Below are 12,261 nucleotides of genomic sequence, written 5' to 3' on the forward strand. Positions count from 1 at the left end.
GATTCACTCTGATGAAGCCCAGATGTGAGACGGGTGAAAGTGCTAAGTCTGTTATTTTTATTGTTTAATAAATTATCAGTTTTCTTGAACATTTAAGGCAGTGGTGATTTTTTTTATTTTTATTTTTGTTTGGTTTCTGCACTAAATTTTTTTTAGTGTTCAGTTTAATACTAGAAAAATGCTAAAAAACAGTGAAGCTGCGCAGAACTAAAAGTATAACAAAACTTGTTAAAAAAACATGACAGGTCTGCTCTTCACAGCCCGAGGATTTAAACTGTGGGACAAAATGCTTACAGAAGTACATTGGGTATCAGTTTGTGCCAAAATGTTAAATAGCTAAATGTATTTTAACATTCTGCAAAACGATGAAGGTAATGGCAGCCAGTTCAATGCAATCTAAAAGACAGTAACATCAAATGCCCCAAAATATACATAAGCAGAATATCTGGGCCACATGGAGACTTTGCACCCCTAATTCATACAGCCTCCTTACACTGATGACTATCTTCAAAACTGCAGTGCCTTACAGAAAATATCCTGATTACAATGATCTGCTATTTGAGTTTGAGAAGTAAAGAACTTAAGACTGGAGATATCAGGTTTTGGAAAGGTATTGTTGACTGTGACGAGACTGTTATGAACAATCTGTGCTACAGTATCTCAGAAACTATACATTGGATAATTATACATGCTGTTTTATATACAGGAGTACAGTTTAATTGCAAATGAAGAAACAGCAACAAAAATAAAAAAATCATTAATCCACCTAAATCATTCATTTAAAACTTTACTTCACATTTCTGAAGTTCAGGATCAGCTGCTAGTTTCAAATTATAATATAAACTAATTGTATGTTAACTTTTCTGTTGCTGCAACTTTTAACTTTTAAGCAGTCACATTATGATTTAACTGAGCATTGCATCAATCAGAGAGCTGGATTTCTACCTTCATTATACATTCACAAAACCTTTCTAAATAATTACCATATTTAGTTATCATAGCCAATAGAATTCTTACTCTTATAGTCTTCAGTCCAATCAGCATTCTATTTCATGAAGGCTGGACTTTGCAGAGCAACTGTAAGCCCATCGCTAAAACTCAAGACAGCATCTACTTCTTGACATAATATGTGAATTCACTGATCACCTGGTCACCTGCTTGGAGGGTTCAATAGTTTGACATTCCAATGACATTTGACATGTGGAATGTCTGTCCTTCACACTAAATTCATTCAAATTGTACCTGTTAAGGTGTGCATTGTTTAATATGTCCATTTTTTATACTTCATAAAAACGCATGATAGTGTATCTCATGCAACACTTGAGTAGAACTAATTGATACACTGATTGTAACAATAAATACCTTATTTGCTCCACAGTTCTCTTATTTAGAACCTTACTTTGCGTTCAAGATTTTTGCCCTCATAAAACTTAACACAAGCTCTCACTATGTGTACACCTTGAGGTGACTTCTCTGAATTCAAGAATAGCCCTACCACAGTGCAATTGCTGTCTATTCATGCTGAAAGGTTACTCAAAGTGCACACATCATTTCTTGTAGTAACCTTTATGAATCCTGTCACTGTTCCATATATGGACACATAAATTTATGGGTTACAGAACCTTGTGAAACCTAACCAGATATTGGCTGAAATATAATCTGATGGCATATACAGGGTTAGTCTGGCAGGCTTGAGGTGCGAGTAATTATTTAGAAAGATATATCTTAGGTTCATAGCTTCATAGGATGATACTAGGAAGTGGACCTGAGGGTCTTTAAAAGCCTAGCCATTAAATCCCAATATAATACAAGATGAGAGATATCCTCTATGCCAAAGTTTTTCCTAGCAAGGACTACCCATGTCCAGGAGAGAAGCCAGGGCAATCCCTGGCAAAAATTTATGGTTACCCATCCAGTCATCCAGGTTACACTTAAACAGGGTCATGGAGGTGCTCTGTTTGATATGGATTGGAAGCCTGTTCCAGAGGAGTGGCAACCTCTGAGAGATATATCTGTCTCTCCAGCAGGTCCTGTTTATATCACAGACTAGATCGAAGTCCCTTAAATGGGTGACTCTAGTTCTGTTTGACTTATGGATGTGTATCATTTCCATTAGATAGCCCTGTAAACCAGACATAAGTCACCTCTTAGTAGTTTGTACGTTACCAAGTACAGTGACAGGAACTTCAGTCTCTCCATATAAAACATGTGCTGGAGACCCTGAATTTTCTTAGTTAGAAATCTCTGAGGTCTTTCAAGTTGCTGCAGGTGTCTGGTACAGTACATACCAAAGGGAGCATTATATTCAATAATAGGCCTGATGAGGGACGAGTACGGGGGACTTAATTACCTCTTTTGCTCTTGAGGTGATGCCTTTGCTAATCAGGTGAGCAACATAGAATGCCTTTCTCACCACAATAGACACATGGTGGTCAAAGTTGAGGTCACAGCCAACTTGTGTTCCCAGGTCTTTCATTACTGAATTGGCACTATGGGTATTATTGTTTATTTTATAATCATCAGGGACATTGTTTTTACCAAAGGGAATGATGATGCTTTTGTTTTCGCATTTAGTTGAAGACCACGGCTTTGGCACCAATCACTGGTCTGTATAAGCCCCTTTTGAAATATGCTGACAGCACCTAATTTGCAGTCATCTGCAAACTTGGTTAGTCACAGCCCCTCCATTTTGGCCAGGACATCTGAGAAGTATATGCCAAAACAGAGAAGGTCCAGCACTGACCCTTGTGGGACCCCACTGGTGACAGCTCTGCTGGTAGAGGTAAAGTCTCCCACTTTGACTGAGTGTTCTCAATCTGTGAGCCAGTTTGCTACCCACTTAACAACATAGGGGGTTGATATTCAACTGGGTTAGTTTGTCAATGCTGCCCAAATGTGGGATTGTGTCAAAGGCCTTGGCCAAGTCAAGATAGGCTGTGTGCATGGCTTTGCCCTCATCTATGGCTCTGGTCACATTCTCAAAGAAGTCCACCAGGTTTATCAGGCATGACTTGTACTTAATAAAAAAAAAAAAAAAAAAACTTGAACAGATCCAGGTTTTGAAGGTCACCTATATCCTTATTTATAAGGTCCATGATGATTCATTCCATTGCCTTACAGATGAGGCTGGTTAAAATTATGGGTCTATAGTTACCTGGGTATGTTGCAGAGCTGCCCTTGTGGAGGGGGATAACAGTCTCTGTTTTCCATTCAGTGGGGACAAAGCCAGTACTTAGGCTGTTGTTGAATACAGTGCCTAATGGAGTAGCTAGCTCTTGTTTTAGAACATTAAGAAGGCAGCCCAGAATGCCATCTGGTCCCATGAAGGCTGTGTTTTTAGCCTTAGACAGAGTATTGATGACTTGCTCTTTGGAGATGCAGGGAGGAGGAGATGATGAAGACATGGTTTGTGGTATGCCTGGGGTGGATGGGGGGGTGAAAATGTCACCAAATCTGTCTGTTAGCAGGTTTGCAATTTCCACAGGGTCAGTGTGGGTTATGCCATCCACAATTAGTTCAGCACACAATCTGAGTCCTACCTTTTAAGTTGCAGACTTAGCCTTACAGCTATTCTTGGCTATGGTTCCTACATTTTTCTCATAGTTGCTCTTCAAGGATTTAATGAGTTGTCTTGTTTGCTTGTTTAGGCCTTGGATGGTGCTCTCCAATTCAAGGATCTCACTTTTGTATTTTTAGTCAGCAGCTTATTGAATAATTTATTAATGCTAGACGTCCAACAGGATGTTTTTCCTTTTCTTGAGGATCTTGCTTTAATCCTATCCAGCATGGTTGTGTCAATACATTTGTGTAGATGCGTATACAGGGCATTGATGTGTACCTTAGTATAGCTGTCAATGTCTTCTGTGGAAATTGGAGCATGGATCACTCCAGTGGCTCTACTCGACAGAGGCACTAGGAACTAACGTCAGGTGGCATGATGCCAGGGTAATCCTATGGGCTGGGCTTGTAAAGGATCCAGGGACATTAGCCTAGTACACACCTATGGAAGTCAGTTATACCTCCTATTATAGGTTCATAGGTTCATTGGTAGGTACTAAGCCCAAGGGCCTATGTAAGCCTAGCCAACAAGGTTCCCTGGCTTACGCTACCCAAGAAAGTTATTTTCTTGTACCGCTGTTGAGCAGAGACACAGAAGTGATCCCCGGGGTGTATTTCGTATTTCCCATCCACTCATCAAGATTTTTCTTGAAGAGTGCTAATGAAGAACTTTGCTTGACATAGATGGGTAGCCTGTTCCAGAGTATGGGAAGTCTCTGGGACAGGAATCTATCCCTCCAGCATGTCCTGTTTATTATGGTGACAAGGTTTAGGTCCCTAGAGCGTGTAGCTCGGAGGGATTGGGATTTCTTTAGGTGTAGCGTGTCCAACAGCTCTGGGTTTGACATAGCTTTATATGTTAGGCAGAGATCACCTCAGAGTAGGCGATATGCTACGGAGTAAAGTTGGAGTTTTTTGATGCAGTCAGTGTAGGGAATTTGTTTGAGGCCAGTAATCCTCTTTGTGAGGTACTATTGTGGCCTTTCCAGCTGCTGCAGATGTCTTGTGAGGTAAAGTCCAAAAGGGGCGCTGTACTCTATAATGGGTCTAATGAGTGATGAGTACAGGGGAACAATGACCTCTTTTTTCCTGGATGAGAACCCTTTTAGGATGAGGTGTGCCACGTAGAAGGATTTCCTGACTACTGTGGCGATGTGACTATCAAAGGAGAGACTACTGTCCACCTGGATCCCAAGGTCTCTTATCACACATTCGGCGTTAAGTAGACTGCTGTTTATGTGATAGTTCATGGGTACAGAGTTTTTACCAAAGGGGAAGACACTGCACTTTTTTGCATTGAGCTTGAGGCCATGGCTCTGACACCAGGCATCTGTCTTAGGAGGGTATAGTTTGCTTTGCTGAAGATTTTTTAGCCTGATTTCTCCTTTGGGGAGTTCTGGTGCTATTAGTACTTAAAAATGACTGATTTATGGTTGTATTTAGCCAGTGCAGGCCCTACACTTGAGGCATATGTATAACATATCTATCATGTTGATATTACCTGTGCTCTTGCCTTATGAGCCCAGGTAGTGACTGAAAGGGGTCTTTGGGTCACTTCATTCACTTGGATAATGAACAGTAAATAAAAAAATAAAAAATAAGTAAATAATTATTAAGGTGTTGAGTTATTTTTCATTTTTGTTTAAGAAAATTACTGGTTGTGGATTAGAGTGTAATGTGTGTGTGCTATGTCTTTAAGAAGCATGCAAGGCTATGCGTACACATATAAACTCCAGACATGTGCAATCCCTCGTGCCATTTTGTTGAAGCAGCCAGTGAGTGAGCATGTATGATCACAGCCATTAGTTTGTATACATGTTACTTAGTCATAGTCAATAAGCCTCTGTAGTAATGTGTTTGTGTAGAATAAAGCTGCTTAAACAGAACCCACAAAGATTAATTTATTCATGTACCAACACAAAAATGACATGGTGTCAGAACTGGGATGGAAAAGAGAAGAACATTTGGAGCCATGAGATGAAAAGATGACAGCGAAGGTAAAACTGAGAGAAAACAGTACAAACACAACCAGAAAGGATCAAAAGTAATGGAAAATAAGACAAATTATTTACTCGATGCAAAGAGGCGAGAAAGAGCATTACAAGGGTACAAACCGCATTATCACGCAAGAAGAAAGTACAAAAAGTTTGTTAATTAAAGAAAATATTTAAGATAAAAGTATTTGACAAGGCGATTGACTTTAAAGTATAAAACGAGCATGTTTAAGGCATAATGAGTGTGTTTTAGGCAGAATTGGGCATGTTTAGAGTAAAACGAGCACAAAGAAAGCATGTTAGGTGTAAAAAAGGACTTAATCGAGCACAAATAATAGAATATTTAAAATAAGCAAAGTAAGCAAAAAATACAGCAAGGTGCTGTGTTTGGTCATAACTATGACTTTGTATTATATCAAGGGCGTAATTAAAGGTATTCAAAGTATCTCAGAATGTGTAAAAGTGCTTAAAGCGTGTGCTTATTACAGTGCATGTATTTCAGAGTTCACTGTGAGCAAAGTGCAACTATCTCGTGTAATCCAATCAAAGCAAGGTTATTTGAAGAAAAGTTCTTGTACTGGGTGTGTCTATTCATAGAGTGCCACCATTACAGAGTGCTTCTTGTACTGTAAAGAGTTGCCTAGCAAGATACCGCCATTGTGGGTACATTTCAGTGTATTGCATGTAGTCATTTGCAAAGTGCAGATACTTCAAAAGATAATGAATTTGGCCAACATAAGCCGATTTATTCACATTGTACAGTTGCTTGATATGTTTCTTACAAAAGATTACAACAGTATTACAGTGCTCATGATATACTCAGTTGCATCGCAAAGTTCTCAAATGTTTCTTAAAGTGATGACTTGGACAAATGATGGCGCACCACTGCAGGATTCCTACCTTTATCGATAAAGTTCCAAGCGACTACTTTATCATTTTTGCCTTTTCCAATTTCAAAGCAAATGATTTCAGCATTTCTGTCTTTACTGATTCCACAAGCATAGCGAGTGATGATCAATGACTTCAGCATTTTTGTTTTTACCGATTCCGAAAAGTAAATGATTTAATCATTTCCGCCTTTGTCAATCGAAGATTTCATAAAGCATCCCAAAAGTCTGAGAAATTATTCTGCAAAATTCTGTAACGCATCTAAAAGTTTAAAAAGCTGTTCCAAAAAGTTTTGCAAAGCCCAGTAAAGCATCAAGAAATCTCAAAAGCTATTTCACAAAGCACAAGAAAGCATTCTGAAATCTAAAAAGCTATTTTGCAAAGTACCCTAAAGCATGAAAAAATTGAAAAGCTGTTTCGCAAAGTGCAATAACGCATTAAGAAGCCCAAGAAGTTTATTTTGCAAAGTCCAGTTATTTGAAAGTTCTAGGAGGTTACTCATTCGCACAATTATGCATATGTTACCAGATGGGTAGCTAACTGGCTCACTGAAGGAACCCACTCAGTCAAAGTAGGGGAAGCCACCTCTAGTAGTAGACCCGTAATGAGCGGTGTACCCCAGGGATCAGTCTTGGGGCCTCTACTGTTTAGGATATACTTTTCTGAGGTGCAAGCCAAAACCAGTGGTATGTGGCTGACCAAGTTTGCAGATGACTGCAAGCTAGGTTCTGTCTTAAATTATCCTTGTGATGTGAACATCCATGGCCTCAAACTGAATGCCAAGAAATGCATCATTATCCCCTTTGGGGAAAATATCATCCCCACTAATTATCACATTAATAATGTACTAAACATGCAATAAGTCATGAGGGACTTGGGCACCCAGGTTGATAGCAACCTCATATTTGACTGCCATGTTGCCTCCGTTGTACAGAAGGGTTTCTACATGGCTCACTCATAAATAAGTGTATTTCATCCAGGAACAAGGAGGACTTAACATCTGTGTTCTCCTCCCTTATCAGACCCATTATCGAGTACAATGCCCTCTTTGGCATGTACCTTGCCAAGCACATGTAGCAGCTGGGGAGACCACAGATGTTCCTGACTAGGAAAATAAAAGGTCTCAAACACCTATCCTATACAGATAGGCTAAAAGTACTCAGTCTCATACAGACTGCTCAGAGATGACCTGTGTCTGGCATACAAGGCCATCTCAGACCCAGCCTTGATGCAGTTGCTGCATATTTGTAAGACAAACTCCACTCGAGCAACCCACACGCAAGGCCTCAACCTGGTCTGTGACATTACTAGAACTTGTTGGTGGGATAGACTCCCCCATCTGTGGAATAGACTCCCTCTCCATGTCAAGCAGAGAACCTCTCTCCTCTCTAGCCCTCTTTAAGAGGAACTTGGACGACTGGGTGGGAAACAGAAAATACACCCCTTGGATCCCACCTGTGTAGGGGAAACAGGTGCTGACTTTGAGAGAACATGGGCAAAATCCTTTGTTAGGCTTATAAGGCCTCCGGTCCAATACACTAGTATCATCCTATTAACCTATGAACAATTACAATAAGCTCAAAGATAAAAAGTATAAGTAAACAGCACAAAAGCATCGAACAAATTGTGTTTATACCAAATACTTATGCACGTGTGTGTGTGTGTGTGTGTGTATGTTTGTGTGTGTCTCTGTGTATATTCATATGTATTTGCAAGAACCTTCGCTGGTATGTGTTAATATGACAGACAGATTTTGAAAACCTCATCTACTTGTATTTCATCAGAATATTGCAGAGAACTGGAGAATATTTGAACAAGAATACGATATTTCCATGCAAGCACCTTATACAGATAAAGAGGCGCATGCCAAGGCATTTATTTTCCTAAATCTAGTAGGCTCAGAGGCCATAGAAAGAGAACATTCATTTGTAAATGCACCAGTAATGTATGAATGTGAAGGTGCAGACCACCATATTGTTGTGCAGGCTGAATGAAGGAAAGACCCCGAGTGTTTAAAGCATAAGTTCAGAGAAATGTGTAACCCCCAGATGAACATTACATTAGAGAGGCATTTGTTTTACACAAGAGATCAGAAACCAGGGGAAACGTTTGCAGCTTATATAACTGACTTGAGAAACAAAGCTAAAATGTGTCAGTTTGGTGATTTGAAAGGTGAGCTGATAAAGGACAGACTTGTGAGTGTTATTAATAGTGCTGCAGTGAGAAAGATTTTACTTTGTGACAGTGATTTGACATTAAGCAAAGCAATAGATATTTTTCATATCCATGAGGTGACAGAAAGACATACGAACATGCTTGCAAGTAACAAAAGCATGGTTTCAGAAAGCTCCAGAGCAAACGTAGATAGTGTGCAACATGTGGCAAGCAGAAACAGGTCTAAGCAAAGGGCATCCACAGGGTTTCCAAAGAAGGTACGAAGCTTTCCAGAAAGTTCCAGAAGAAGTGCAATCTCCACCACCAGTGCAACACAAACATGATTCAGCAAAACCCAAATCTAGCTTCATTATTAACTGTTGCAATTGTAGTACAAATCATGAGTCTAAAAGAGAGAAGTGTTTAGCATGTGGTCAGTCAGCAATGCCACAAGTGTAAAAAAATGGAACCATTTCCAAAAACTTTGCAAATCTAGTAAGCCTCACTCAGTTTTAAAGAAACGTTGCACAAAGAAGCAAGTTGATCTAGTAGAGCCGAAACAGTCAGCTTTCTATGTGGATGGTGTCTCAGTATTTGGAGAAAGAGTTGATGCAGGAAACTTATTAACAAGAAGTGAAGTGTTTTGTAATGTCTGAATCAATGGAAAATCCATAGAGCTCAAAGTAGACACCCTGTCAAAGTGTAATGTTATATCAGCAGGCACGTTTGCAAAAGTGAGAACTAAGGAACAACTCAATGTAACCAGCAGTGTGAGACTTGTTGCGTATGGAGGTGAAGAAATTCAAACTATAGGTTCAGTAATACTTTTATGTTATTTGGCTGAGAACTGTTACAACTTATTATTCTATGTAGTCCAACGACCAGTGCAATCTTTACTAGGTCTCAAAGATAGTTCAGAAATTAATCTGCTTTCTTTTGCCAAAGATGTTCATGATGTGAATGCAGTTCCAAGTTCAAGTTTTTCCAAAGTCATTTTCTCAGAGTATGCTAATGTTTTCGATGACAAGTTGGGCAAACTTCCAGTACTGTATTTCATGAAATTGGATCACAAGGTCAATCCAGTAGTCAGACCAGCAAGAAAAGTTCCAATAGCAATGCAAAATAAAGTCAAAGTTCAGTTGGATAAGATGGAGCAGCAAGGTGTGATTTGTCCAGTCACAGAACCAACTGAATGGGTATTGCCTGTGGTAGCCACTCATAACAAAGGCTCAGACGAAATCAGAACATGCATTGATCCTACAGATTTGTAGAAAGTATTAAAAAGTCCATATCATCCAATGCGTGCATTTGAGAAAGTTGCAGCTATAATACCGAATGCCATTGTATTTTCTGTTTTGGATGCAAAGGGTTCATTTTGGCAAGTGATGGTTGATTGCAAATCCTCATTTCCAACTACTTTTGGTACTCTATTTGGCAGATATAGATTCTTAAAGATGCCATTTGGAATAAATTCTTCAAGTGAATCTTTCAGCGTGCAATGGAACAAATTTTTCAGGATATCCTTGTGCCATAATAGTAGACGATCTCTTAGTTGGAGGAAATGGTGAAGCAGAGCATGTCAGAAACCTCCAGAAAGTTCTAGACAGAGCACTTGAAGTAAATTTGAAGCTCAATCCTCTGAAGTGCAGATTCAGACTTCCAGAAGTAACCTATGTTGGACATTTGTTTACGAGTGCAGGCTTAAGATCTGACCCAACCAAACAAACAGCTATTTTAGAGACGTAAGTACCAGATAATGTAGAAAGTCTACAGCGTTTTCTGGGCATGGTCAATTATTTAGGCAAGTTTATACCAGATTTCAGTGAGCTGACAGGACCTTTGAGGGAGTTAACACACAAAAATGTTGTATGGTCATGGTTGCAACATCATCAGAAGGCGTTTGATGACCTTAAGCAGAAAATTGCCACCCCACCTATGTTAAGGTATTATGATGTGAATAAACCAGTTGTTCTTTCCTGTGATGCTTCAAAATTTGGTCTAGGTGCAGTTATTCTTCAAGAGGGCAGACCAGTAGCCTATGAATCTAGGACATTTACTCAAACTGAGATGCATTATGCTCAAATCAAGAAAGAGCTTTTGGCGATAGTTTTTGCATGTTACAAGTTTCACAATTATATTTATGGTCAAGCTATTCAGATTGAAACTGATCATCAGCCTCTTGTGACCATTCTAAAGAAGCCTATGCATTCCACTCCTGCGAGATTACAAAGAATGATGCTCAAATTGCAAAAGTACAATTTCAAAATGCTCTACACTAAAGGTAAATTGCTCTATATGGCTGATACCTTATCCAGATCACCTAAAAGTGCAACAGAACAGCTTGATGCTGAAACATTTGACTTTGATGTAATGTCAGTGTGTAATTTTTCTACCACTAGACTTAATGAGTTGAGAGACTAAACTACGACTGATCCAGTTTTGCAAATATTTAACCACTACATCAATGCCAGATGGCCGTCAAAGCAATTTAGTGTATCACCTGAGCTGCAACCCTATTTTCCTTACAGAGATGAATTGTTGATGGAAGATGGTATTATTTTCAAAGGCCCTAAAATTGTTGTCCCTGCTTTCTTACACCAAGAATATTTTGGAATTTTGCATTGTGGTCACCCAGGTTTATTATCCACTAAGAGAAGGGCAGGAGAGCTAGTATTTTGTCTTTCATTATCGAGGGACATTGATAGGGGTCTTCCTTCTTGTTCAGTATGTAATCATACCAGAGCGCATCTGCAAAGGGAACCGCTTCAGCTAAAGCCAATACCTGAACTATCTTGGTCTACGGTGGCAACTGATATCTTTGAGTGGAACAATCAACACTATTTGGTTTTGGTAGACTCTTATTCAAATTGGTTTGAAAATGATCTGCTACCAAACATAACTTCAACAGCTATTACTAAGTTGAAACATCATTTCTCAGTTCATGATAGTCCACACAAACTTTATTCTGACAATGGTATTCAATTTCCTAGCCAGTTGTTTCAGAAATTTGCATGAGAGTGAGACTTCGTACATGTCACTAGCAGTCCTGAATATCCTCAGTCTAATGGTCTAGCTGAACTAGCAGTACAGAGCGCATTGCAATTACTTGAGAAGTCAAAGCTTGACAATACTGATGTATTCTTGAATTTAATCTCAGACACATACCTTGTGATAATATTCTTGGCTCACCTTCTCAAAAACTACTTTCCAGACAAACTAGAACTACGCTACCTATTTCTTCAAGTTTGTTGCAGCCTAACTCTAAGAACAATAAAACAGTACAGCCTCAGGTGTGGAAGAAGCAGAATATCCAGAATCTAGTTAAACAGACGAGCAGATTACTTCATTCGTTGAGGGAACAGAGATGGTTCGAATTCAGACAACAAAAGGTTTTGATCCAATAGGACAGATTATAGGCATCTGTGCCGAGCCAGAATCTTATTGGGTAAGCTCCGAGGGTGTAGAGTATAGCAGGAATTTCAGACATCTTCCTGTACCAGAATCATCATCATTGCAATCACAGCATTGCATCTGTGATGCAAACTCTAAATCAAAGAATGAGTCAGACATTGTCTGTACACCAGAATGTGTTCAAAAGTCTGATTCTATTCCAGGAAGTTATTCGAACATTCCACAGGTCAACCATTTTGCAGAGACTATCCCAGTT

General features: G+C 39.3%; 1 protein-coding gene across 6 annotated transcripts in view; it reads left to right on the forward strand.

Moving 5' to 3' along the window:
• ADGRB2 (adhesion G protein-coupled receptor B2) overlaps positions 1–12,261 on the forward strand; it is a 5,411,420-nt gene that overhangs the window by 4,581,128 nt on the left and 818,031 nt on the right. The gene's annotated exons all lie outside the window — the stretch shown is intronic.

This window comes from Protopterus annectens, chromosome 1.part1 (genome assembly GCF_019279795.1).
Source record: "Protopterus annectens isolate FY-2018-M chromosome 1.part1, PAN1.0, whole genome shotgun sequence".
Taxonomy (NCBI): Eukaryota; Metazoa; Chordata; order Ceratodontiformes; family Protopteridae; genus Protopterus; species Protopterus annectens.